The 27,538-nt window shown below is 42.5% G+C and overlaps 1 protein-coding gene across 1 annotated transcript in view; it reads left to right on the top strand.

Moving 5' to 3' along the window:
* Positions 1-27,538, top strand: part of GYPC (glycophorin C (Gerbich blood group)) — a 49,254-nt gene that overhangs the window by 13,728 nt on the left and 7,988 nt on the right. The window lies entirely within an intron of this gene.

The raw sequence follows: 27,538 nt of genomic DNA, 5'->3' as shown, positions 1-27,538 counted from the left end.
TAGAATCCTCTCAAAAGCCACTCACGTTCTGAAACGTCAGGTCTCTCAGCTAATGCAGAAATGTTGTAGTTCTTTGGGAATTCTTGAAGGCCTTTAGGCAGAAGTCTTTCTTCATGAGGAAGATGACAAGAATGAAGATCTATTTTTGGAACAAATATGTTCTGATGGCAGCACATCCCTGATTTTCAGAAGGAAATTACTTCTGAGGAAACACTCTTCTCCATAGCCACTTAGTGTGTTAGTCAGCTAGTGGACCCTAGCCAAAAAAAACCTAAACAAAACAAAAAAGTTTTAAAAAATCTGTTATTTCTTTTGAAGCTTTACTTCAGTAAACTTTCTTTGCTTTGGTAACTTCGACTTTAAAATGTTGTGAAGATACTGAGTGAGGAGACACAATGCTGTCTGCTAATAACAGAATGGCAAATAAGGGTTGTCTAAAAATTGTTTCAGAATTAATGCAAATTATTTCTGTCATGTTGTGGCAACTCGGATCCAGACTTATTATTTTCCAATCGATTGTGCCTCTGTCCATCCGTCAAGGATTAAAGGAAAACTAATGGCAGCTTCTGGTGGTCACAAGGACCAACAGAGAATTGGAATCAAATGCTTTTCAGTCACTGATTAAAATAGTATTTAGAGGAAAAGCATGTGCTCCATTCATGGATAAGGAAGGTCATGGCTAAGGAAATATTCCTGATTCCTCATTTTCCTCAGTAATTTTGAAGCGGTTTTTCTTAGTTTGGATGGGCGGGATCTTTATGAGTAGGGATGGGAATAGTTTGCATTTCAGAGTAGTTCTATTTCTATTGTCCCTTCAGTTATTATTATTTATTTTTTATTTATTAAATTTGTTAGCCGCTCCCTCTCCACAGAGGGACTCGGGGCGGCGTACGATAAATAAAATAAATAAAACAATAAATAAAAACACATATTATAAAATTACACATTGTACGGAGGAGGTATAAAACACAATACAATCATTATAATAACATAGAAATATTAAAATAAGTTAAAATTAAAACCCCAATGGAGATTACAAGTTTAAAAATTGCCAGGAGGAATAAAATGGAGCTATGGTTGAGCCAGGCCTGCTAGTTGAAAAAGGTGGGTCTTGAGTTTTGAACGGAAGCCAGTTGTGCCTTTGGCTGATAAAATGTATCATCTGTGTATTTTTTTTTCTTTTGGGGTATCCCTTGCCATCACCTCTGTTCCCTGCAAAGCTTAACAGTTTGAGACATGTGGGAGTTGGCACTAAAGTGACAAGAGTTTAGCCAGTTTTTCCTTCTAGCCTGATTGACCAATTACAATAGAAGAGTATGGGATGAGTTAAAAGAGAATGCCCTGATGTTCTTCATAAGCTCCCTATTATGACATGTCTTTGGGTTAATTATGAACATAGTTATACTGTTTTTCTGGAAGACTAGTAAACCCATCTCTAAAAATAGCCTGGCTAACAGGTTGGTCGGACTGAAAGATGTAGGTTGAAAAAAGGAGGCTAACATAGAGCATTAAGAGACCTCTCTCACTTCATTCTTGGTATCTCTGTTTCAGTGGCCTGTGAGCTTAGCTAGATACAGATCAGGCCATGACTCTGTGTCCAAAAATTGCCTAAGCTAAGGAGTTAACATGAAATACTAGGATGTATGTCATTGAGATAAGAGTGTCAAAATCGTTGAAGGCGCTATCCCCACACTTCTGTATATCTACCTCACATTAGTTTTAAAAAAGAGATTGGTGGTGGTTTTCCATATTACCTACTAGATAGTAGGAGATACAGGTAGCCCTCGACTTACAACAGTTCATTTAGTGACTGTTTGAACTTACAACGAAATTGAAAAAAGTGACATGTTTCTCACACTTATGACTGTTGTGGCATCTCCATGGTTATGTGATTTATAACTTGGGTGCTTGGCAGCTGGTTCATATTTATGATGGTTGCAGTGTTCCAGGATCATGTGATCACCTTTTGTGACCTTCTGACAAGCAAAGTCACTGAGGAAGCCAGGTTCACTTAATACAGGGGTGTCCAAACTTGGGAACTTTAAGACTTGTGGACTTCAACTCCCGGAATTCCCCAGCCAGCATGGCTGGCTGGGGAATTCTGGGAGTTGAAGTCCACAAGTCTTAAAGTTCCCAAGTTTGGACACCCCTGACTTAATAGCTGCATGTTATTAACAGCTGCACTGATTCACTTAACAACTGTGGCAAGGAAAGAAAATTACGCAACCTTACTTTTCTGCTGGCTCAGAGATCTGTGCATTTACATGACCTTGAGGAACAACCCCTAAGTTGATTTTAATTGCAGCTTCACTGTGCTGTTCAGGTATTTTTGTTTTAAAGGATACCTAAACATTCTTAAATATTTTCAGTCAGAAATCAGTGTTGCCAAGGTTGATTAGGAATAATCTCTCAGATAATCTAGTTGGGTTGACCAATTTACTTCTCCCAGAAAAAAACAAAGGGCAACAATTGCTAATTTTGTTGCTGAGGTTGGAGAATAATTATTTCCACTTCAAAAAATAAGTATTGATGATGTTTGGCTCTCAACTAAACTCTTGTGTTTCTGGATCTGGAGAATTCTGTTAATTGATGGCAAAAGGGTATTGTAAATCTTAACTGGAATTTATTTTGTGATATTTCCCCCCAATTAGCCTTATTGCACTTAATTGCCTTAGTCTGGAAAAAAAATAATCAGGGCTTCCTCTTCAGCAATGTGGATTACATCAGGACTTCCTGCATTAGTTCATCAGGAGAATTTATTGGTATTTCTCATGATGCCAAAGGGACTCCTTCCCAGATATGATCTATACATCTCTCCTAATGTCCTTTTTGAAGAATCACCTATCTTTATCCTGCCTTAAAGTTCTCTGTGTTTCCAATTTAAATTTATCTGCAGTTAGTCTTTGCTTAGTAACCATCATTAGAAGTTAAGATGGCACTGAAAAAGGATACTTAAGACAGGTCCTCAAAATTGCAGCTGTCACAACCTCTGCATGTCACATGACCATAATGTGGGTGCTTGGCACATTTATAACGGTTGCAGGTCCCATAGTTATGTAATCAGAGCTTCTGACAAGCAAAGTGGATGGGGAAGCTGACAGGAAGCTGCATGTCCTGGTCACATGATGTTGCACAATGACCAGCTGGAACTGATGTCATAAATCAGTGTGGTCACATGATGTTTTACTTTATGGCTGCATTGCTTAGCCATGGTCACTGCTCCCACTTGAGATTGTGAAGACTACTTATACTTCTGTTCATGTGGCTGCAGGATACAGGATGCGATAATAATGGAAGAATGGAAACCTTTACTGAAAATCAATTGGAAACATGGCCAGGACAAAGTAGCACTAGAATCAGGTGTACAAGATATTAAAGCTACACAACCCTTCAAAAGGCTGCTCTTTTCCACTGTGTTCCTCTTCAAAGGATGTTGCAAAGCAATGCCTTGCTATTGAAAATAGGATGTGAAAGCTAGTTCAGGCAAGGTCAAGAGTAAACAGACTGAAACCAGACTAGAACATTATCAAAACAATGAATAGATAGAAAATAGCCTTCCTTCCCGCAGAAGAGAGTCACCTCGCGGGCAGGAGGAAAATATGCAGGGATTTGAATCTTTATTTCACTATAAATGGGGATTACACTTGGTTCATAATAGTCACTGGAATTCTCTTTTAGTACTTCCCTTATTTTTTTTTCTCACAATAAATCTACTTATCGAAGTTTTGCATCTTTGAATGCAAAGTTTTAGTTCTGATGCTAAATAAGCCTGGCTTTGGAATTCATTGACTAATCCATTTAACAATGGGACTGGAAGAATAGCTACTGTGTGAAATCCACTCTTACTGATCAAGGATGCTGATTAAGATAGTCCGTAAAAACGGATTGTATCAGTACCATGAGGCGGAGTGTCATCTCCAGTTGGATTAGTTGCAGAGTGAAGCACCTCCACAAGATAAAATAATGGAAAAACCTAGAGATCTAGAAAATATATTTTAAGTTGCATAGATCAGAGTGCTGTTTATTCAGCTTAAAAATTGGAAAGCTAGGAACTTGGGCAGTAGGCATATAAGTGTCTGTCTTTTATTAAATAAAAGTTGGTCTTCAGCTTTGGAGGCCTTCTTCAAGATGTCCTTGGCTATTTTAAGATAAGAAAAAATAGCTTCTAAGGGACAGATGAGAATCATAACTGGTTTTTACATTTATTTATGCCAGGGCTATCTGCAAAATGGTAGGCATGACCAGATGGGTAAAGCCCTTTAAGAGTGTGTAGTGCATATGGTACAAATTAAAAAGAGATAGGTATTTGATTACCCAATCATATTTCCTATTGGAAGCCAAAAACCATCACTCTATACAGTCCTGATTCAGGCTTAAATCCATTCATCCCAGTGGTGGGTTGCAGGTGGTATGCCCTGGTACAGGCATACCGGAGCCTGCCTGGAGCACCGGATACCGTTCCGGTACAATGCTCCGGAGGGCCCACCCACCTGCCCGAGCTCCCTACCGGTCTTTTAAGTCTTCCGCGCTTCCGCGCTTGCGCATGGCACGTACAGCGCCTGCGCGACACTCCGCTGAGTAGTTGGAGCGTCGCAGAGGCTTGTGGAGGTGCTAAGACACACACGCGCAATGGGCAGAGCCTTAGTGCAGGAGTGAAACGTCCCTACACTTGCCTTTGCGCAGCAACAGCATTTTGCCTTCATTGCGATACATTTGCTGTTGTCACCAGCAAAGAGGGCTGGGAGAGACTGCGGGGGCGGATCTTGTGGGGTGGGGGCCATCCCCCAAGCCTGACCTTCCTCCTCCCTCGATGGTGGGGCCAAGAGAAAGAAGAGGGTGGCATGGGGAAGCGATCCCCACTCTCGACTGAGCGCTGAGCACAAAAGCTCACAGTGTGTGTGTGTGGCCCAACAGAAGCACACCTATTGATGAGTCGGGCAGTGGAGAGGCCTGGCCCGGCTCTCTCAGTGAGACACAATGTTCAGCACCTCCAGACACGAACTGCCGCCTTTGAAATGCACCACGCCTTTGAGGAAGCCTGGGAGTGATGCCTGGGGCCGCGGTGGGGGGCAGAGGAAACTTTTGGGCTGCTCCCCCACTCCTCAGCAAGCCGGGCCTGGAGAAGCGTTGCGGGCTGAGCACCAGAGGGTCAAAAGGCGCACTCCCATGTCACTCCAACACCCATTTCTAGTGTGCATTCCTCTGTCCCAAATTGGATTGAGTGGGGGAGAAGGGAGCAGGGGGAAAGGTAGGGGGGCTTCTAGGAGGAAAAGTCCAGCTGGCTTTCTTTTTGGTGTGTGTTTGGGAAGTCCCAATAAAAATCCAATTTCCCCCAGTAAATGGGAAAAATAAAGGCCTGGCTGCCCAGAGTCCAAATAGTGGGGTGGGCCTGTTCGTTGGAGGATTGGAGAGGAAATCAGTTGAAATCTGGGCGGGAGGCTATTCAGAGTGGGATCTGCCTAGGTCTCTTCTTCCCTCCCCCTTAGATTCCCCCCCCCCCTGGCTTTCTTCCCTAGCCTCATTTTAAGGGGAGGGGGAAGCAAGGTGGGACAATAGTAGTTAAAAGGTTGCAAGGGGGTTAGGGTTAGGGTTAATTAAAGATGGGGATGGGGAAAGGATGCCATTCCTTTCCGAAGGACCCAGGGAAAGTGGAATAAAAATAGAGGTGTTTGTGTGTGTGTGTGTGTGTGTGTGTGTGTGTGTGTGTGTAAACAGCCTGGGATAGCTTCAGGCACAAACAACAGCTGTTGTTATTTTTGCTGAGAGCTTCTAAGCTACACAGCATTCTTTAATAAATACTAACAATAACGAACCATAATATACACGATTAAAGAAAGGAAGGGTGAAATCAGAGAAGGAAGGAAGAAAAAGAAAGAAGGAAGGAATAAGGATGTGATGGCCCTCAAGAGGCTACTGCACTACACTCCCATCATTCCTGAGTTGTGCTGTTAAAGAAATCCATGCCACCAGAGAGAAGTCAAGTTGTGAAAGAGGGATTGAAATTCCTCACAAAACCTCATTATTCAGGTTAAATTGCCATGTTGGCACTTTGTGATAAATAAGTGGGTTTTGGGTTGCAGTTTAGGCACTCAGTCCCTAAAAGGTTTGCCATCACAGGCTTAAGGCCTCAAGTTGACACATTCTCCCTCAAAATACCTTTACTATTTTATTCCAAGAGCTTTTAGTTCAACATTCCTTCTTAACCATCTGATTTTTATTTCAGGATCTTCTATTCCTTAAATATTATTTAAGAATATATAAGAAAAAGAGCTCCTAGACTAGCGATGGCAAACCTTTTCGGCTCGCGTGCCATAAGCGGGGGAAGCGCAGGCGGGTCGTGCGCGGGCGTGCCGCCCCCATAATGCAATGCACAACACCCCCCCGTGCGCATGACAGGCTCTCCCTCCCCCCATTTTTTTGCATGTTTTTTTTGCCCTCCCCAAGCTACAGAGGCTTTATAGGAGTCTGGGAAGGTGAAAACAACCTCCCCCGCCCACCCCTGGAGGCCCTCCGGAGGCTTCAGGAGCTTCCCTGAAGCCTCCGGAGGGCAAAAAATGACCCTACTAGCAAACCAGAAGTTACTTCCGGGTTGCTTGTAAGGGCAATTTTAGCTCTCCGGAGCGTTCAGGAGCCTCAGGAGGTTTCCCTGAAGACTTCGGAGGACTAAAAACGGCCCTACAAGCAACCCAGAAGTCCGTTCCTGAACTTCTGGAAACTTCCTGAAAACCATAGAGCCGGTTTTTTGCACTCCGGAGGCTTCGGGGAAGATCCTGAAGCTTCCGGAGGGCCTCCGGGGGGGGGCTGTTTTCGCCCTCCCCAGGCTCCTATAAAGCCTCTGAAGCCTGGCGAGGGCAAAAAATGGCTTTTAAAAAGGCTGAACTTAGCTTGCCAGTGTGCACATGCGCACTGGCCAGCTGACAGGGCAATGCCTCGCGTGCTCTGACAAATGGCTCCGCATGCCACCTGTGGCACGCATGCCATAGGTTCGGCATCCTGGTCCTAGACCTTTAGTCTAACCAATAATTGATTGGCAAGAAACTCTGCATTATGCCTGTTAAGGAAAATTCATAGTTCTACTTTAGTTATAGCAAGTAATGGTTCCTAATTCAATCTACAGTACAAGCCTCTTGCCCATTACCCTCTGTAGCTTCATCTAGGGTTCCTGGGTATTTTCCTGATGTAAACCTCTATTTAAAGTTGTCCTGTTGGAAGAATTGTCTAGTCCAGGGGTGTCCAAACTTGGGAACTTTAAGACTTGTGGACTTCAACTCCCAGAATTCCCCAGCCAGCATGGCTGGCTGGGGAATTCTGGAAGTTGAAGTCCACATGTCTTAAAGTTCCCAAGTTTGGACACCCCTGGTCTAGTCCATATCCAGGTAAAGATAAGCAGATATAAGAAGAAAATAGCAGAGGTCTAACATTCTTCATCAGCAGCCACATATCAAACTGAACAATTACACAGGTCAGTCATAGTTTTGATGGCGTTCATGTATATGGCATTTCTATTTTAAATTACATTAATAAATTAAAACTGCATTATATACAAAAATTAGCATGTGCAACTATTTCTTTGGTTCTGTAACTTTGCTTTTCCCCAACGCACTGCATTTTCTTTCTGTGACAGCTTCTTAATCTTTTCATTACAGAATTTGAGGATTGGGGGTGGGTGGGGTGCAAGATGGGGGTATGGGATGAGACAAGGATGATTGTAGCTAAACTATTATACTAGTTAGAAACAAATCAAGCCTTAAGGCTTCAGAAGCATCTGATTCTTCTGGTCACAGACTGGTGATTGACCCAAGGGCTTATGATGATCTTGAATGGATGCTTGTTTGGTGTGCTTCCTGTCTGAATAAAGGCATGATGGATGAGACTTCAGCAAAGGAACCATCTAAGATCCGACAGAGAAGGATATATGCGAGCATGGTTTAAATGAGTAGCAGCCTGAGGGGAACGTTTTTCCTTTTTTTCTTGGAGGCTTAGCCTTTCTAGAAAGAGAAGGGCAGTGTTTTCTATCTTGCACTCTTAAAAGCATTACCCAGACAGGGATTCAACCCCTATGTTATGTTTGCAAGCTCTCTGCTAACCAACCCTAGGCAGTAACTGAGTGAATGAAGTTACAAATTCTACATGTCTGCTTAACGGTATTGCTTTTCAGCAAAGTGTTATCTTAAATCAGTGAGGTGGCATGCACTAAGCACATTCTGCCCTTGCACCTCTTTAAAAAAAAAAACAGTGCATAGACCGGTGCTGTGACTTACATATCCTGACAGCTGCCTGGAGGTGACCAATTGGCGTATGTAGAGGTGAAACAGTAGCTTGCTTGTCTGAAGCGTGACATGACTATTTTTGTCAGATGGGTAATTGTCGTTACCACCAGGGCGCATCTGCTGCACATGTCCTGTAATTAAAGATCATGCTGATTATTAATTCCACCAGAGTTCTTCCACACATAAAAAATTAACTTTTTTGATTGTACCCGTTAAAAGAAATAAATAAAACCAGCCATTGTTAAATTAGAACAAGGAGAGGGACAACGGAAAGACCATAGGAGTGTCTCAATAAATACGTCTCCTTTAAGTGAATAATATTTTCCAGCATATGCATTTCAGCAAAATAATAGAATCTAATCAGAATGGTATTGACCAAACATTGGTTTGCTGTGACGACACAGCTTCTCTCATGGCTACCATGAGGACATACGGGTCAAGCAGAAGACCATACTTTAGATAGGTTGAGGTACTTTATTTGAACTGGCACAGTGGCACAACCACTGGCTTGTATTGCAACAAGCAAAAATATACCCTGGGCAATTTTTCTGGCCTGGTTTTTAGGGCTTTTTTTATGGATTAAGGGTGGAGACTGGAACAGGAAGTTTCCCAAAAGCAAACTTTTCTCGAGTTCTTTCCCTCCCTCTTCCCCCAAACCATTTTTCAGGCTGTTTGAAGCCTTGAGGGTGAATGGTGGTAATGAGAATGAGAGACTCCCTCAAAACCATCCCAGAAACCTGATCAGATGAGATGTAGAGAAACCTAAGATGGTGACATTAGATTTAGTTCAGAATTGCACGTAGTTAGGAGGAGGCTGCAAATCTGAAAGATCCTTGAAAAGGCCTCCATTAGAATGTTTAATGTGCTGATCTCTTACCTTATCCCAGCTTTGCTTGGCAGACAAGTTGATGATTGATTATACACCAATGACAGCACTGGATCTGAGTTGTTCATGACATTGTTCCTTATCAGCAGGGAAAGTCTTGGTGCATATATCTGGGTTCCATGCCATAAAATAGCACAGAATTGGGAGGCTGCAATTTACAATTGTGCCATCAAAACATCAAGCAAGAAAGTCCAGGGAGGAATCTTAATCACGAATGCCAACAAATAGAGAAAATAATAGGAAAGGGAATTTGAAAGATCTTTTTAAGATTCTCAGAGGGATCTCAGAAGAATTTATAGCTAACAATATAATAAGAATAATCATGTGTTAGAGGTATTTGAAGTAAAAGGAAGAGGAAACTACTGTACTAAAATGGGATTATAGTATCACAGAAACCTCTATAGACAAAATGTATTCCCGAGTTGGGCGCATTAGAAAATAATGGACAACAAGCAATAAGTCATCTGTGAAATAGGAAATAGTGCATTGAATTGTTTAAAGATGTAGGTGAAGATGCAACTACAAATCATCAGAAATCTGCATTAAAAAATATAAGATAAGGCACAAATTACAGAATCACTGAGCAAATTCTTTACACAAGCAAATTTTGTTTAAGAACTTTCAACGAAGAATAGATCCCAACATCATAGAGGCAGGTTTCAGAAAAGGCAGATGAATGCATGGTTCAAATAGCTAATTTAAGATAGATAAGGGAGAGAGTATGAATATTTAAGAAGGAGGCTAACCTTTGTTTATTCACTATAGCAAGGTATGTTAATAGCTGATGCCAGCATGTGAGAATGTGTGAATATTTTAAGGCTAATCGCTATGCTGATTATTATTCTTTGTGATAAACAAGAAACAAGAACTGTAAGAATATTGCGAAATCGAGGGACTTTGAAGAGGAAAGGGAGTTAAAAATGGATGTATGCCATCATTTTATCTGTTTGACTTGAATGGCAGGATTTATAAGAGATGAGAATGGAATCAAAATCTGAGTTCAAAATATTAATACTTTGAGATACGTGGAAGACACTTTTATTAGCTGGAGCTAAAGAGGATTTAATGAGTTTATTGTGAATAGGATACAGAATGGGTTAAAGTGAAATTTTAAGAGGACAAACATAATATCGATCTGCATGATTATTGAACTTAAAACTGACAAAAAAGAAGTGAAAATTGTTAATAATTTGTGGTGTGTGGCTCAAGAATAAATAGATATGGATAGGGCACTGATATATTAAAGAGAGTTAATTTAGGCAAGATAGCAATGACATTATTGAGAGAAGATAATGAATATTTTTATGATAAAACAAAACAAAAAATAATGGTCCTCAGCTATAAAAAGCTGAAGATATAGAAAGAATGAGAAGAAAAAACACCCATACTTTCAAATGTGTTAGCATGGAATATAAGAAAAATCAGTCCAGAATCAAATATAAATTCTCTGTTCCCTGGAATAGGGAATAGAAACTCATGCATTCTGAGCATAAAACATGTGATGTGAGATGGAAAAGGGATCAGATAGGTAAACATGATAAAAAAAGTGGTCTTAAGAGCTAGAAGCTATTGTGAGAGATGTCAAAATAGTAGGCACTAGCGTACATCCTTGTTTAACTCATTTTCCTCTTCAAAATCCCGTGGTTTAATATTCAATATTCTTACAATCCTTACAGAAATACAATCCCTGATACTATTCAAATGCAATTTGATGCCTGTCAGTGGTTTAAAATGCTGAATCTGTCAACTGGAAAAGCTGACAACCCGGGTTCAAGATCCAAGTGCTGCATGATGGGGTGTGTTCCCATTACTTGCCCCAGCTCCTGCCTACCTAGTAGTTGGAAAGCATACAAATGCAGGTAGATAAATACCCTGTTTCCCAAAAATAAGCCCTCCCTGAAAATATTGCAACACAGCAGCAGCCATGAGGTGACCACACTTGCCGCCTCCTGCACCTCAAAAATAATAAGACCTCCCTGAAAATAAAGCCAAGTGGTTATTTCGGGGGTCAAAAGAAAATAAGACACTTGTCTTATTTGAGGGGAAAGACGGTAGGTACCATTTCAGTGGGAAGATTGAACAGCAATCTGCAGCAACCTCGGTGTATAGTCTTACTAGTCACATGATCATTGAAGGGTCTTTGGATGACTCTGACTAACTCAACTAAGAAATGGAGTTGAGCACTGCCTCCTAGAGTTGGACTTGACTGGCTAAGGGAAACCTTTACTTTTAACACCAATATCAATACCAAGTATGAAAAAATAATAATCTGGAAAACAAAATCAGGCGATGTCCTCTATCTGCCTATTTAACAAAAATCTAAAACTTAACAAGTTTAAGATGTGATTTGAAACACCTTGAAATTTGCCCAATATTTCCCATTATTGCCCAATTCCAGAACTTTTATGGATGAACTAAGTTCTGAATATTTACAAAAACAAAACCCTAGGATTCTATCTATACAGCCATCCTGAAGAGGCAAATGGTCATGATGATGATTTATTTTCCAAGTCAAGTATCATTTTTATTCTAATAACTAAAAACATAACTTTAAAAGCAATGAAATCAATATACACTATGGATCCTTTGTTATAGGCACGGGTGAGCTTCTGTTACCTTTTTTTCTGCAATCAAACTCCCAAAGATTATGCTACCAACATTCAGTGCAAAATTAAAATGTCAGAGGCTTGATTATTTTTGCTTTCATGTAATGTTTGTGTCCTTAAAATAAACCACAAATCTTTACCAAATTAAATTCTATCCATCAGAGCTCATCATTAACTTAGTCCAGAAATAATGGACTGTTAAATTCTAAATTAGAAAAGAAACCTGTTGTAAAAAGTAGAAGCATCTATATTAGTTTCTAAAACGTAGTTCATAACTAGTGTTTTATTTCATTTTCTGTTTTAAAGCAATAAGTACATACACAGAAATATACCCCAAATAAAATATAGCATGCCAAAGGCATTCAGTATTATGCTCCAAATAAGAAAATCATATAACAGACTCTGAAAATGATTGATAAATAACTTTCCCTAACTCTAGAAAAGCCAGAAAGAATATTTGCGTGTTAATATCTACTCTGTGGGTTTGGTAGCATAATCCAGAAGAAACCAATTTATGAGCCAACAACACTAATTAAATTCAGTAGCCATTGTGGGTTGTCCAGATTCGTATCTCAGATTGAAACTCAATAGATCTTGCATTGTCTCGCCCAATATAATGGGGTCATACTTTACTGGTAATGTGAAGATTAGCCTAATATGAATTTGCTTTCATTCTTGAATTGTGTCTAGTGAACAATGAAAATATAAGAGAAATCTGTAATAGCATAAGGAAAACAGTAGGAGGTAGGTCACAGATGCTGAGGTAGACTTTAAGCATTCAGGGTTTGTTGAACCCTTCTAGAATTTTTAAGAAGTAGTGCAGACTTGAAGATCCATTTCTACCATCCATTACACTTACTAAACATGGCCTGGTTCATTTGGAACTATCCTTACTGTTTTCACTTTCACTATTTTAGTTTTCCCAGTTGATATTTGTAGTAAAATAAATGTACAATCTTTCAACAAGAAGTTAGACCACAGTAATTTTCACTGCTACAGGTTTCAGTCTTCTTGTCTATTTCCATGTGCTTGTGTATATTCAAGAAGCCACTCACAAACAATATGTGGGTGATTGGTTACAAGTCTCCTTGGTATTGGAGAAATTCTTGGAGAAGAGAAACTTTGAAAATAGTAATTCAAGACAAATATCTTCTAATGCTAAGCTCTATTTCAATAATGAGGCAGGTATTCAACAGGATGAGGAATATACACATCTCCTATCTGTTAGTTGTTTTAATTTTATTTTGGGGGTTAGTTTGAAAATCAGCTATTTTTCCACAGTAACAAAGATCCTGTTTTATTGCACTCACACTTTTAGATATCTTTGTGAAGGAAATCTACTTCACTAACACACCATACAATTTCAGTTTAAGTAGATATAGGAGATAGAGAGGCTAGGAGAGCATAATCTATTCTTCCAGAAGCATGGAATAAAGATACAGCCTTGCTGTTTTCTTTTAAGATAATAAGGGTGTTTTTGTTTATACCTATCTTCAAAGGACAGGAAAACTACAGAAAGATAAAATATTTCCTATTCAGTGCATTTCTCAGGGGATGTAAACCTGCAAGCCTCCTCTGGATTGTAAGGTTTTGTTTTCAAGATGCAAATTATCCCATAGGATTAAGCAAAAGTTTAAAACTTCCCTAAGCATTCTTATGGTACTGCATAGTAAGTCGAGAAGAATGTGGTGCCATTCTCCAGAGATGCTTGAGTTAAGGAGTGAGTACTACAAGCAGTGCCAATTTTTAGAATATCATATTGTGTTTGTATCCGTTTGTGTGTGTGTGTATGGTTGTGGTGACCAATCCAGTGACATTCTCCCCATTACGATTTTTAATATTTTCCACTTCTTTCTGCGCTACTGCTCTATGGCGCTACTGCACCTAATTTTTCTATTAATCATTTTTGTATCATAAAGTATCATTTGTGATTTGATAATCATTTTTAACAAGGCATGATTTACTTGTGGGAGATGAAGCCTGGGACCCATCAAGTCTTTGAATCGTCTGTTCCACTGATTAGGTGTAGAAATAATAAAGCAAGTATCTACACCACTTTTTTCTAATTGGAAGATTGATACTGTTCAAAAGAAAGAAAAGTGAGTATATGGCGCAGACGTGCAGGTTTTTTTGCAAGGGAGTATATAACCTGACTAACACAATTTACTAGTTGTCTTGAAAATCAATCATTTCTTTCGATGTACATTATTTGGGCTTGGTTCTGTCCACTTCTATGTGCCCTGCTAAATATATGAAAGAAAGAAAGAAAGAATTCCAAGTAGGGTTGTGTCCAACATCAACAAGACAGTAGGGTGGTTGCAATAGGATGCAAAATGTCCCTCATAATTCATAATTTGTAATTATTTGAATTAGGAGTAAGTCAGATAGAGAAAAAAGTCCTAGCAATTGGGAAATCTTACATGAGAAGGGTACCTAGCAGCAGTAACAGAATAGAAACAGATGGGAGAGAATGTTCCAAATGAATCTGGTAAAATGGTTAATGGCCAAGATGAAAAAAGTTAATAGATGCTGGGGTTTCTATGTATACAGTAGATGCACCAAAATATTGTTAATGAAACAATAATAATAATGAAATTGGATTGATGCTGTCTGCTGTTATTCTCAGACTGCATGTTTTACGTATTTCTTCCCCATTTTTTAATCAATAAGTTATAACTTCGTCAAGTTTTGCTTTTGTATTCTCAGATATGTAGGTTAGTAGCAGATCAGAGGTGGGTTGCTCCCGATTTGGCTCGGATCGGGCGAACCGGTAGTAGTGGTGGCAGGAGGCTCCGCCCACACACCTGTACGCTTCTGCGCATGAGAGCCCAAACCGATAGTAAACAAAATTGGCAACCCACCACTGTAGCAGATGTGTAGGTTAGTAACTAGCAGAGTCTGCTTTTTGTAGGTTTCAGAAAGAATGTTCATTTTGAAGCATTAGGTAGAATGACTCCTAAAAAAAACTAGAAGCCATGATCAAAGAGATCTTATTGTATCCAGAGGGAGAAGTATATTTTCCTGGGTTTTTTAAGGAATAAGTTTCCCTCTATAGTCTTTGGCTCCTCTCTTTCCTCATACCTTACAGTGTCTCCTGTTGCTGCTTTCATTTTATCCAAAGCAACTTTTCCTGGGCGAGATCATCCGTGGTTTTGGGGTGGGATACCATCTGTATGCTGATGACACTCAGCTGTACATCTCCACCCCGAACCACCCCAACGAGGCCGTCGAAATGATGTCCCGGTGCTTGGAAGCCGTACGGGTCTGGATGGATGACAACCGACTTAAACTCAACCCCTCCAAGACGGAGTGGCTGTGGCTTCCGGCCCCCCGGTTCAACCAGTTGCTTCCATCTCTGGCCATTGGGGGCGAGCAACTGGCCCCCATGGAACGGGCGCGCAATTTGGGCGTCCTCCTAGATGCCCGGCTGTCCATGGATGACCATGTAACAGCCGTGGCAAGGGGGGCGTTCCACCAGGTCCGCCTGGTGCGCCAATTGCGCCCCTTATTGGACCGGGATGCCTTGCGCACAGTCACCCATGCGCTAGTGACATCTCGCCTGGACTACTGCAATGCTCTCTACATGGGGCTTCCCTTGAGATGCACTCGGAGACTACAGTTGGTTCAGAATGCGGCCGCGTGGGTGATTATGGGGAGGACTAGGTTCTCCCATGTAACACCTCTCCTGCGCGAGCTGCACTGGCTTCCTGTGGTCTACCGGGTGCGTTTCAAGGTTTTGATCACGATCTTTAAAGAGCTCCATGGCATAGGACCTAGTTATTTGCGGGATCGTATCCTGCCCCATACATCCCTACGACCAATCCGCTCACACAGAGAGGGACTTCTCCGGGTGCCGTCCGCTAAACAGTGTTGGGGGGCGACACCCAGGAGCAGGGCCTTCTCTGTGATGGGCCCAGCCCTGTGGAATGACCTCCTCCTTGACATCAGGATTACTTCCGATCTCCGCTCCTTCCGTGTAAAGCTCAAGACCCACCTCTTTCAATTATCTGGCCTGGCTCAACCGTAGTTTATCCTCCTCCTGACAGTCCTTTTAAATTGTATTTTATCATGGGATTTTAATGGCTAATTTTTAATTTTCTATTATTATTATTAATGTGATATATGTTTGATTACTACCTCCTCCATGTATGTACATGTATGTATATGTATGTATATGTGTGTACCTGTATGTCTATATGTATGCATGTATGCATGTATATTTTTATTGTACGCCGCCCCGAGTCCCCTGTGGAGAGGGAGTGGCTAACAAATTAAAAATTTGAATTTGAATTTCCAGAGTGAGGGACAGGAGTCTCCAGTTGTGGTATATTCACGCCCAATTGGCCACAAGACTGGGATGAAGCTGAAGCCACGCCTCTGTGCTCCACCCTTCTGACTCCTGTTTCATCTCAGTCCAGCCAGAGATGAGACGTTTTTAAAATTGGACTCCTAAATATTTCCACTTCTGGACCCTCCTCTGTTCTTTCCTGCCTCCTCCAGGAAGGTCCCTTCCTCCTTCCCAGTAAGTTCCTGACTGTGGCTGCTATTTTGCATCAAGGAGGGCTGTCAAGCCTCTGGGGACTTAGGTGACTCGCTGGCTGTTCTGGTGGCCATTTTGGGTCACTCTGCCACGTGGACAGGGCTGCAGGCTCCATGTGTGCCGGGGAGGCTAAAGGGCTCGGGATTCCCAGCCCTACAGCTTCACACCAGCTTCTCTTGCCTGTTTCTGAAATCAAGCCACGGCGTCTGAAGTCAAGCCACAGCGTCTGAGAGCGCTGGGAAGAGCGTGAAGAGGCTTTTTGGCACCTTGGTGAGCCGTGGTGGCAAGAGAGCGTGAAAAGCTTTTGGAGCTGGGAGAGCTGCTGGCAGGGTCCCTGGAGCGCGCCGAGCTTGTTCCTCATGCTGAAGGCTTCCGTGGGTTGGAGGGCTATTCTGGACTTGAAGCTCTTGAACCAGTTTTTAGTTTATCATAGGTTCAAGATGGCTCCCTTAAGTCTATATTGGCGGGTGTATGGGAGAGTGACTACATGGCTCCTATCGATCTCACAGAGGCTTACCTCCACATCCCCATCCTCCCGAAGCATAGGCGGTTTCTCAGGTTCTCTTACCTGGGAATCCACTATCAGTACAGGGCTTTGCCGTTTGGTTTGTCTTCAGCCCCCAGGTCCTTTACCAAGGTGCTGGCGGTAGTGGCGGTCTACCTCAGGAGGTTTCCCATTAGAATACAATGCTACCTGGGTGACATCCTCGTCCAGGGGGCATCGCCAAGTCAGACGAGGGCAGATCTTTCGCAAGTCATAGAGACCCTTCAGCGTTTGGGTTTTTCTGTTAACTTTCCCCATCAACTAGGATCCTTCATTTGGGGGCTGTTATTGACTCTCAGTTGGGTAAGGTTTTCCTCTCCCTGGACCGCAGGGCCAGTTTGGTTAAAATTGTTAAACAGGTCTGCAGCGACCCTTATGTTTCCATAGCCCTTCTCTCCAGCTTGTTGGGGAAGCTTATCTCATGTATCGAGGTGGTGCTGTGGGCACAATTACATGCCAGAACTCTTTTTATTTTTTTATTTTTTTTAAACAAAATTTTATTGGTTTTTAAAAAAATAAACAAGGAAAGGGGTAGTGGAATAAGTTACAAATTTTGGCAGTTACAATATGCAGGAGGTGGTCCCTCCCCCCCCCCCCCGTACTCATACTTTTCATTTATTAATACATTAGATTATTACAGATTGATGGTATTTTGTCAGCATATAAACTTTTATCTTCAAATAATTTCAATCATTTTACATCAAACAGATTTTCTTGTTCATTTTTGTGATCTGAGTTTTCTCGATGTTGCCCCTTCTCCCCCCGCCAGCAGAGCTCCGGCCCCTCCCGTGTCCTGTATGTCTGGTATAGTATCATCAGGCTTATCTAGGAGGGCTTTATTTTTTTCCATAAAGGCCTGAGCCTCTATGGTTGTATTGATTCTGACTCTTGTGTCCTCCCAGAAAATTAGCATACCTTCAGGCATCAGGCATCTGAACCAAACCCCTTTCTGGTATAATTTCTTTGCTAATAGCGAATAGTTTTTTCTTCTCTCTCTCACTTTCTTAGGGATCTATTTCAGAATGGCTATTTCTCTATCCTGGTATTTTAGTGCTTGCCCCCTTTGTGCACTCAGAATCTCATCTCTTGTGGTCTTTCTAAGGAATTTAATGTGTACCTCCCTTGGAACGTTATGTGTTCTAGCGTATGCTGAATTTACTCTATAAACCAGGTCCATGTCCCACCCCATCTGTTGTTTGTCTTTTTTGATGTATTCAGCCAAAAGGTTTATCATAATGTCCCTTAAATCTTCATCATCCGCCTCAATCACATTTTGAAACCTAAGGAAAAAGGACATTCTTTCAAATTCCATTTTTATCTGGTGGTTCTCAAGCTCTTGGTTCCCTTTCTGCACTCCCCCCACCTCCCCCCTCATCTCAGCCGTCTCCTCCTCCAAAAGATCCAGTCTCTGTGAATTATTAATCGCCCGGTCTTGGTTCTCTCTAAGCTGCTCATTCATCTCCTTAAATTGAGTTTTTAAATCCTCCTGTCCCTTTAAAATCTGCTGAAACGTCTGCTGAAAGTCCGCCTCAGAAGGCTTGGGCTGAAGCAGGGAGGTTAAAGTCTGTTGTCCGCTGGGGCTGGACGCTGAGGATGTCGGGGCGGAGACTGCAAAGCCCGGCTTCCCCGGAGGTGGTCTTTTGGGTGGCATTATAATGAGCAAAGAGATAACAATGTCAATACAGAGAGGAAACAATTAGGGAGGAAAACCGCCAAGGGAGGTTACGAGGCAGAGAGTCCAAGCAGATAGGAACCTTTTCTGTATTCAACTCCTGGCAATAAAGTAATAAAGTCCTTTGTTCCAAGCCCAGAGTCCAATGTAACAAGAGATTTGTCTGAGTGCCACGGAGACAAAGAGAAGATGCCTGAAGCTTCTATGGGTGGAGTCACGTTTCAGTGTCTATGAAGACGACGGAAGTGTGCCAACTTGCCCTGCTAGCTCCGGGATCAAAAGGCAAAGACCAAAAGTTTTCAAAGTTTTCAGATCATCACCTCATTTACACAATTGCAGTCCAAAATCTGCCTTTGCTATGAGCGTGATTTTGTTGCATGGCTCCCCCCCTCCTCCTCCTCTGGGGGCAGAGAGCAAAACCGTTTAAAGCCGCTTGTCCAAAGGGGGGGGGGAAATCCCCCTCCCTCCAGTCACGCTTCTCCAAAACAAGTTGAAAGTCAGTTCTAAAAAGCTGGCAATTTTTTTTTTCTTTCAGCCAAGTAAGGGAACGGGGGAAAGTTTCCACCTCACCACACAGCAGCTGCGTCCTTCAAATCTTGCTTTCTTCCAGCTGCCTCATCGCGAAGACGCCGCGGCACCTCCCCTCTTGCCTCCCAGTGCCTAGGGCGATGCGGGGAGCCCCCCCGGCCGCCGCCGACTCAGGGGGTCCCCCGCTATGCCGCCCCCTCGGCAGGAGCCCCTCCAGGGCGTCCTGTGCCCCCCGGATCAGTGGGGAGCCCACCAGGAGTGCGTGGGGCGAGCAAAGCTTGCCTGTCGCGATCTGCAGCCGGAACCGGAAGTCTACACGCCAGAACTCTTCAGTGGCGATTCCTGCAGTACCAGAGAGCCAACTCCAGCAGTTCGGCAGCCAAGGTCCCGGCCAGTCCACAGGTACTGGTCTCCCTCAAGCGGTGGTTGTCCCCAGCCATGTTCAAGGGCTGCGACTTCAGGGTCCAGGAGTGCCTCATCCTCACCACAGACACCAGTCTATTTGGCTGGGGGGGTGACTCTGGGGTCTCAGTTGGCACAAGGCTGATGGTCATGGAGGGACCTACTCCACAACATCAATTGGCTGGAGCTCCGGGCGGTCCATCTGGCCCTTCGGCACTTCTGGAGTTCCGTTGAGGGTCATCACATCTTGGTAGTGACTGACAACGTGGCAGTGAAGGCCCACATCAATTGACAGGGTGGCACACGCTCCAAGGTGCTGCACACCAAGGCAATGTCGCTAGGCAACTGGGCAGAGAGGCACCTGCGTTCCATCTGGGCGAAGCACATCGCCGGCCTCGACAACCATCAGGCTGATTGGTTGAGTCGAGAGATGGTGGACAACGGAGAGTGGAGTCTATCCCAGGAGTTGTTCCAGAGCATCTGCCAGAGGTTCGGGCGACCGGTGGTAGATCTCTTCGCCACTCCATCCAATGCACAGCTTCCCCAGTTGTTGTCTCATTTCCCGGCTCGGGGAACTGAGGGGGTTGACGCCTTCGTACAAGGTGGCCAGATGGGTTCTTGTACGCTTTTCCTCCCCTTCCCCTCATTCCCAGGGTCATTCAGAAGCTAGTCAGGGAACAGGTGGAGCTCATTCTGGTGGCCCCGCACTGGCTGCGGAGGGCTTGGTTTCTGGACCTCATAGTCCTCGGTCCAGCCCCTGTGGGGGATCCCGGAATGGGAGATAGAGTTGAATCAGGGGAAGCTGGTGTACCCGGAGCCACACTAGCTGCAACTAGCTGTGTGGAGATTGAGCAGGAACGCCTGAGGGAGGCTCATCTATCACACCGGGTGATCAGGACCATAGAGGCTTCATGTAGGCAGTCCACTACGAGGATCTATGATTCCACCTGGGCCTCCTTGGGACCTGGTGTTATGCTGCCCAGATGGTGCCTACTAGGGCTTCGGTTCCGTAGGTCCTGGATTTCATTCAGGACGGGTTAGACAAAAGACTTTCCCATGGTACAGTGAGGAGGCAGCTGGCTCGGCTGGCTACGGTCATCCCTGGTGAGGGCTTGGTTTCTCTCACCCAGCTGCCGGTGGTTAAGCCATTCCTTAGGGGAGTCTCGAATTTGTGTCCCCTTGTTGTCCATAGGTTCCCCACGTGGGACCTTTCCACAGTTTTGCAGGCTCTTATGTCAGAACCTTTTGAGCCATTGAGATTGGTTAGCCTGAAGCTGCACATTCTTAAGGTGGTATTTTTAGTGGCAGTCACTTCAGCTAGGTGCGTGTCCAAATTAGGGGCTCTTTCCTCCAGGGAGGATTTATGTGTTTTCCACAGCAACAGGGTTATCTTGCGCTTAGATCCAGTTTTTGTGCCGAAAGTCAATTCCATTTTCCATCGTTTCCAAGAGGTGGTCCTTCTGGGTTTTTGTCCAGATCCGGTCAGGGAAAATTAGTGGCACCGGCTGGATGTGCGACAGGCCTTACACATATACTTAAAGCTGATGGCGTCCTTCAGGAGGTTGGAGGCATTATTTTTGTCTTTCCACCTTCGTCACTGGGTAAACAGGTCAACTCTTCCACCATTAGCCGTTGGATCCATTTGGCTATTGCCCTGGCATACGAGTTGCAGAGGTTGCCTGTGCCGGTCGGTATCATGGCACATTCCACCATGAGTGTGGCCACCTCGGCTTCAGCTTCATCCCATTCTCGTGGCCAATTGGGCGTGATTATACCACTACTGGAGCCTCCTGTCCCAACTCCTAAAATAGCAGTTCAGGTAATGCCATTCTGGTTTTGGGCAAAATCAATCTGTAGCGACCAATGGGATTACTTAATGACTGTGGCATTTGCTTTATGACTGCTGCAGAAAAGTAAAATCAGATTGACCCCCACATTATGACCATCACAACTTACAACTTTAATTGTTTAATTGCCAGGCTCAATTATGGTTGTAAGTTAAAGACTGGAAATAAATAAAATGATCAAAAGTAGTACAAAAACAGTAGAATCGAAAAATCAAGAATGTATCACAATTGGAGCCTCCTTTCCCAACTCCTAAAATAGCAGTACAGGTAAGACCAACTGCCATTCTCCCATTTATCTACTACCACCTTGCTGATTTGATTTAGAATTTGCAACATCTGAAAGAAGGGGTTTATAATGAGAATTGCATTTGAATTTAGTGGTTTACACAGTGTCTTCCAAATCTTGGATTTGAACGCTTCACTTGGGTACCCATGGAAGAACATCCTTGGACCCGTTTATGATGCTTTATAGCCAAAGGCCAATCAAACAAGGAAGAGTATTGAAAGTCACTGGGTTTCATCGGGGTTGGCATGTATAAGTATGAGATAAACAAGAAACTACTGTTTTGATGTTGTTTTCCTGACCTCAATATTTTTCCCTATTGTCATGTAAACAAAAGAGCATCTGTGCTCTTGAACTACATACCAAAGTGCATCGTCTCGCCTGGATCAGTAAGTAATGGTATTGCATGAATAACAGTGGCATTGCAGAAAGCAAATACTGTTGTTGTTTTTTCTTTGATTTTTAGAATGCATTAAGAAAACTTTTAATCCCTAGGTTAATTAACCTCCTCTTTTATTTTTAGACAAACCCATTGTTGTATTGCAGGCAGCAGGAATAAACCCGGGGCAATTTCAAAGTATTTTAATGCCAAAGGTGGGTTGCTTAGGTTGTAGGGAGTGCATTAACATAATGAATTTAATTCATCAAACTTCTCACAGTTTAACTGTGTTGCTTTTGTGGAGAAACAGTCCACAAATATCCAGGATCTATAATTTTACTTGGTACAAATGCAATTAAATATTTGCATCTGAATGCAATTTGATATCTAATCTAAATGATGAATGCCAGGCCTTTAATGTTTTGATTATAGGGCAGCTAGGATGTTTCACAGCTTTTTCCTCATCCCCTTTAATTTCATCTTTTTAAGAAAATACCTTTGAAGTCACCTAAATTATTGGTGTGGTTCAGTTGCTCCCTCTAAACTTCTCATTATCATAATAATTGTAATAATTATAATTATTACTATTATTTGGCATACATACGAACACTATTGTTCTGGTCGTCTATCCCAACTGACAGATAAGTATTTTTTTTAAAAGAACCGTACAGGTAATCCTCAATTTACAGCCACAGTTGGGATCCAATTTCTGAATAGCATGTGACCAGACCTGATTATAGCAACCATGTTTACCTCAGCCATCCTTCAAGTCAATGAAGTTGGGTTCAGATCTGAATCCAACTTTCCCAATTGCATTTTTTGAAACAAGCAAAAACACATTGCAAATCATTACTGCGACATGACACAACCAGTCACAAATGTAAACTGGCTGCCAAGCATCTGCATTATGATCCTATGATTAGAGATAATATAACAGTTGTAAGTTCAAATATAGATTGTAAGTATGTTCCTTTCTCCCTCCCCCCAGGCGATTGGTAATTCAAACCATTGTTAAGGAAATGTTTGTAATCAAGGACTATTGTTAAGTATTTGTTTTGGAATTCCTAGGGCAATGGGTTCTTCTAGGAGAATTGTGAAGTTGCTGGTATAGCTCCAATTATTAATGTGTGGATCAAATTCAGTACAAGTGTTCAAACAAATTACCAGTAATTGATGAAGGGTTAAGCTACCGAGCTTGACAGGTAGTTTCAACAAATATCTGTAATATTGGGTGGAAATATTGCATAAATGTGTAATAGAGGGTTTGCAGGCTTTCTTATCTAAATAAACTTCCCCTTATGTCATTTCACACAAGATGCCAAGTCCAATCTGAGTTTGCCATTGAGTGTGCAAATCTGCAGTCAATTGTGTCATCTAGCATCACAAACCAAATACCTCACGGTCATTATGTTTGTGAAGTATGTTTTTACCTCTTCATTCAAAACAGTAGTGGGTTGCAGGCGGTACGCCCCGGTATGGGCCTACCGTTGCCTGCCGGGAGCACGGTACCGTTCCGGTACAGTGCTCCGGAGGACCCACCCACAGTCCTTACCTGTATTTGAGCTCTTCGGCGCTTCCGCGCACGGAGCATACAGCGCCTGCATGATGCTCTGCCGAGCAACTGGAGCATCGCGGAGGCATTGTGGAGGTAAGGACTCATGTGCGCACATGCTGCGCACGTGCATGTGGGAGAGGCCGGGCCCATTGCACCATACCGGTTGCAACAGGATCCGGAACCCACCACTGATTCAAAACATCTTTGCTATGCTCCTGAAATGTAATTAGTGTTTTTTAATGAAGGTCAGCTATTAAAAGAACAAGCATACAAAAAAGTGAACGCAAATTGCAACAGTGTAAGAAATGTATTTTATCACTTAAGCTTACATTTTCCAAATAACACGGGAATGTTTTGTTTTGCTTCCCACAATCCTGTTTTTGAGCAGATGTTACTGTAAAGCAGTGCTTCTCAAATAGTGGGGCGGGCCCCCCAGGGGGGGCGCGAGGCTCCGTAAAGGGGGCCTCAGCTCAAATTATTTTATATATTTTTGTTTTGCAGGTTAAAGTTTTTTTTAATATTGTGTTCCTTTAAATCCTGTGCTCCTTTAAATCTTTTCTGCTACAGTTAATAAAGCTGTTCTTTGTTGTAAATTGATCCACATTTCTTTCTTTTTTTATTCTCTTATACGTTAATAAGGATACAGTGTTATGCAGAGGTGTACTTATAACAATTTTATAGACAAATGATACTATTTACAGTCGCGCGGGGGGCGCGAAATGTTTTCTTCTTCCTAGGGGGGGCATGACAGAAAATAATTGAGAAGCACTGCTGTAAAGGAAGCTGTATTGCCAGAATTCAAAATCTAAGCGGTCAGTGGGTTGGATCAAAAACTGGCCGTTTGTTACACCAAACAAGTCAGTAGTTGGAAAACATGTAGTGTCCTGGCACTACATGCAAAGTATAATTGATAGGCCAAATTCCATGCATGTTTTTATATGGACCCATGTTATATAAACACTGACCTCTACTTGGAGGGAAAGAGAGAAGGAAGTGTTCTGCTATAATTCTCAGAAAAATCACCTCCCTGGGCTCCTTTTCATCTCTCATAAAGCAGCCAATTTATCTGTCCAATAGGAAAGCCCATCATTCCCTAATTTAAGTTCATCTATTCCGTTTTCTAATAGCTCATAAGAAGCTTCCAACTTTTAGCAGAAAACTGCCTCTTTTGTCATTTCCACTTGTTGGATTTAGTCCTTTAGACTGCTGCTGCTTCCCGTGTTAATCAGGGAGAACAGAATAATATGAGGAAAAGAGTCCCTCTTTGAGGGAGATGAGCAGTTCGAAAATGTGAGAAATAAATAAAATTTTAAAAAGGGTCACCAACAACTGCAGAAGAAATAGCTGGTTTATTTATTTAATGTGTGTGTGTGTGTGTGTGTGTGTGTGTGTGTGTGTTATAGATAGATGGATGGATGGATGGATGGATGGATGGATGGATGGATGATAGATAGATAGATAGATAGATAGATAGATAGATAGATGATAGATATCCTGCCTTTATTATTTTTATAAATAAGGCAGAGAACCTACTTAAATACTCCTTCCTCCTTTTTTTTCACCATAACAATAACCCCGTGAGATGGGTTAGGTTGAGAGGGAATGACTGTCCTAAAGATACCCAGCTGGCTTTCAGGCTTACAGTTTCCTGGTTTCTAGGCCAGCACCTTAAGCTGTCATGTCCCCGTCAGAGCTTAAATCTGTAGGGGAGGATAAGCCGGAGCTGGAGCTGGCTTCTTTGGCTTCGAAGGACTATGCGGAGGAGCAGGACAAGGCAGTCCAGGGCCCCTCAGGATTGGGATGGCTTGTTAGCAGGGAGGAATGGGGGCAGGAGAGGGTAAGCAGTGGAAATGAGGAGTGACAGAGCTCAGGCAATGAGCAGGGACTGCCCCCTAGTACAGAGAGTGAAGAGAAGGTGGGAAGAGTACCGGCCGACCCGACGACTCGGGAGGAGAGTGCCGCGCCCCTCTTCACAAGGCACACCTGGGGACTGAGATTTAAGGAGACACTGTGTGGAGAGGCATTTGTTGGGAACAAACACTGAATTTATAGAGTTTGGTTTACCGATACAGACATTTGGAGTTTGTAGGACTGCTTGCTTCTTCCTTGCTTCATGGACTTGTTCCTGACTTCGTGGACTCATTGTTTGTTTCTTGTTTCGTGGACTCATGGACAAGGCGCAGCCAGAGGCTGCCATGTGTGTGTGCTTTGCTCTGTGACTTGCGAAGAATGTGGGAGTGTTTGGGTGGAAATTTGGAGCATTAAAGGGGAGTTTGAACTCTCAGCTGGCTATGTAGCTTTGTGCCTTGTCCCGGGTCATCACATAATCATTAGACCAAAACTGACTTTCTATTCAGACAGAATCCCAAGAAGATCTAAGGATAAATACTTCAGTTTTTCTCCAGTATCAATATCAATATCTCCAGAAAGTTATCTTTCTAGTAAATGGACGTTTTGTGACTGGCTACACTCACCATGACATCCATTTTAGAATAGTGACCCCCAGTGGCAGTCTTTTGTGAGTGCGCCAATGAGAGGCCTCTGATCCTAGCAGATTGCTTGCCCCTGTTGCACAGGATTCAAGAAGCTTTCATCAAAATGCAGCTATCTGTAATTCTGGTTGCAACCGTGGCGGTGATCCCGTTTTTTCAAAAACAGCTTTCTTCAAGTAAAGGAATTTTAATTGCGGCTATCACAGCAGAAAGAAAAGGGAGGTCTAAGGGAATGAAAGACTCTCAATTTACTGATGCATTAAGTATCCTATTACTGTGTGAGATAGGAAAGAGAAAGGGGATTGTCTGAAATTTTCTCCCCTCCTTTGCTGTAAAGGTTTTTTTGCTTTTTATTAGTTTGGGTTTCCCCTTCCCTGTGAAAACTATAATTAAGGTTGAGATTTCATGCTTTATTTTTTTTAGGCACTAATAACTCTCTCAAACCAATTTCTTATCACAGATTCTTAAAAGGCCCATAGTTGGATTTTTCATATGCTTTGAAAATTGTGAAATTATCTACTCTGGCATTATTATAATCCAGTAGTGAGTATAATTGGGGTTCTGAGTGCCAAATGCTCCTCTGGTATAAAATGAAGACAAAGAAGAAGCAGAGATTCTGGAGCTGCTTATATCAAATGACCCAGATAGGCATCTTCTTCATTGCTTTTCCACAATCAATTGAGGGAGGATTGTTCAATTGAAGATGGCATATCTGCAGTTGGACAGTTTCATTTCAAACTGAGGGGATTTCGCAAGTGTGAATGTTCTGCTAATAAACAAAACTTGAATAGGGAATTGGAAAGCTGTGGTGAAGGAAAGGTCTCAAGGTTTCCTTAGCCCAATTCAGAAGTTCGCCCTCACTCCAAGTGCCTAGAGTTACGCACAGGGTAATACAGAATGAACTCCCATTCAACCCTACTTTCTCTGTCATTTCCTTCTTGCCAGTCCCCTTCAGGAATTGTGTATTATGGGAGCTGCCTCTATTCTCTGTACTCAAATCCCTGTCATGATGTCATTATGTGAGAAATAAAGCTAGCAGTTTGATTGCTGTTAGAAATGCCTTTAAGAATTTGGTGTGTGGGGCATTCCTTCTTTCTCAGATAAGTGCCTTCTTCCGTTTAGTGTATAGAATCTATAGATACTATAAATCATAGGTCAGCAATCCAGAGACTAAGGGCCATATACCATTTCCCCACCATGTGTTTCAGCCCTCCAAAATTACAATTAGGAGGGGGGGCTCAAAATGCCATTATCAGGAAAATCTTGGTATTAAAATGCTGTCTCTCTTAGATTGTCTTCCTCTTCAGACATAATTGCATCCACGTTGTTTTTCCTGCAAAGTTTTGTAATATTTCACAGGAGTCTTCTTGAGTTGCAAAACGATTGTTCAATAAATGTTTTCCTGGGTTGCAGAGTTACTGCTTAAATATAGTAGTATTTTTTCCTCTCCATATGATATAATTGTATACAACTTAAATGTTTTAATAAGGTTTTTTAGGAAAAAGAATCCTGCTCTTTGCCATTTCAATCCTTC

The sequence above is a fragment of the Natrix helvetica genome (assembly GCF_964273705.1).
Source record: "Natrix helvetica genome assembly, chromosome: 1".
Taxonomy (NCBI): Eukaryota; Metazoa; Chordata; class Lepidosauria; order Squamata; family Natricidae; genus Natrix; species Natrix helvetica.
Note: the sequence above shows the minus strand (reverse complement) of the source record. Positions and strands in the feature narration are given on the sequence as shown.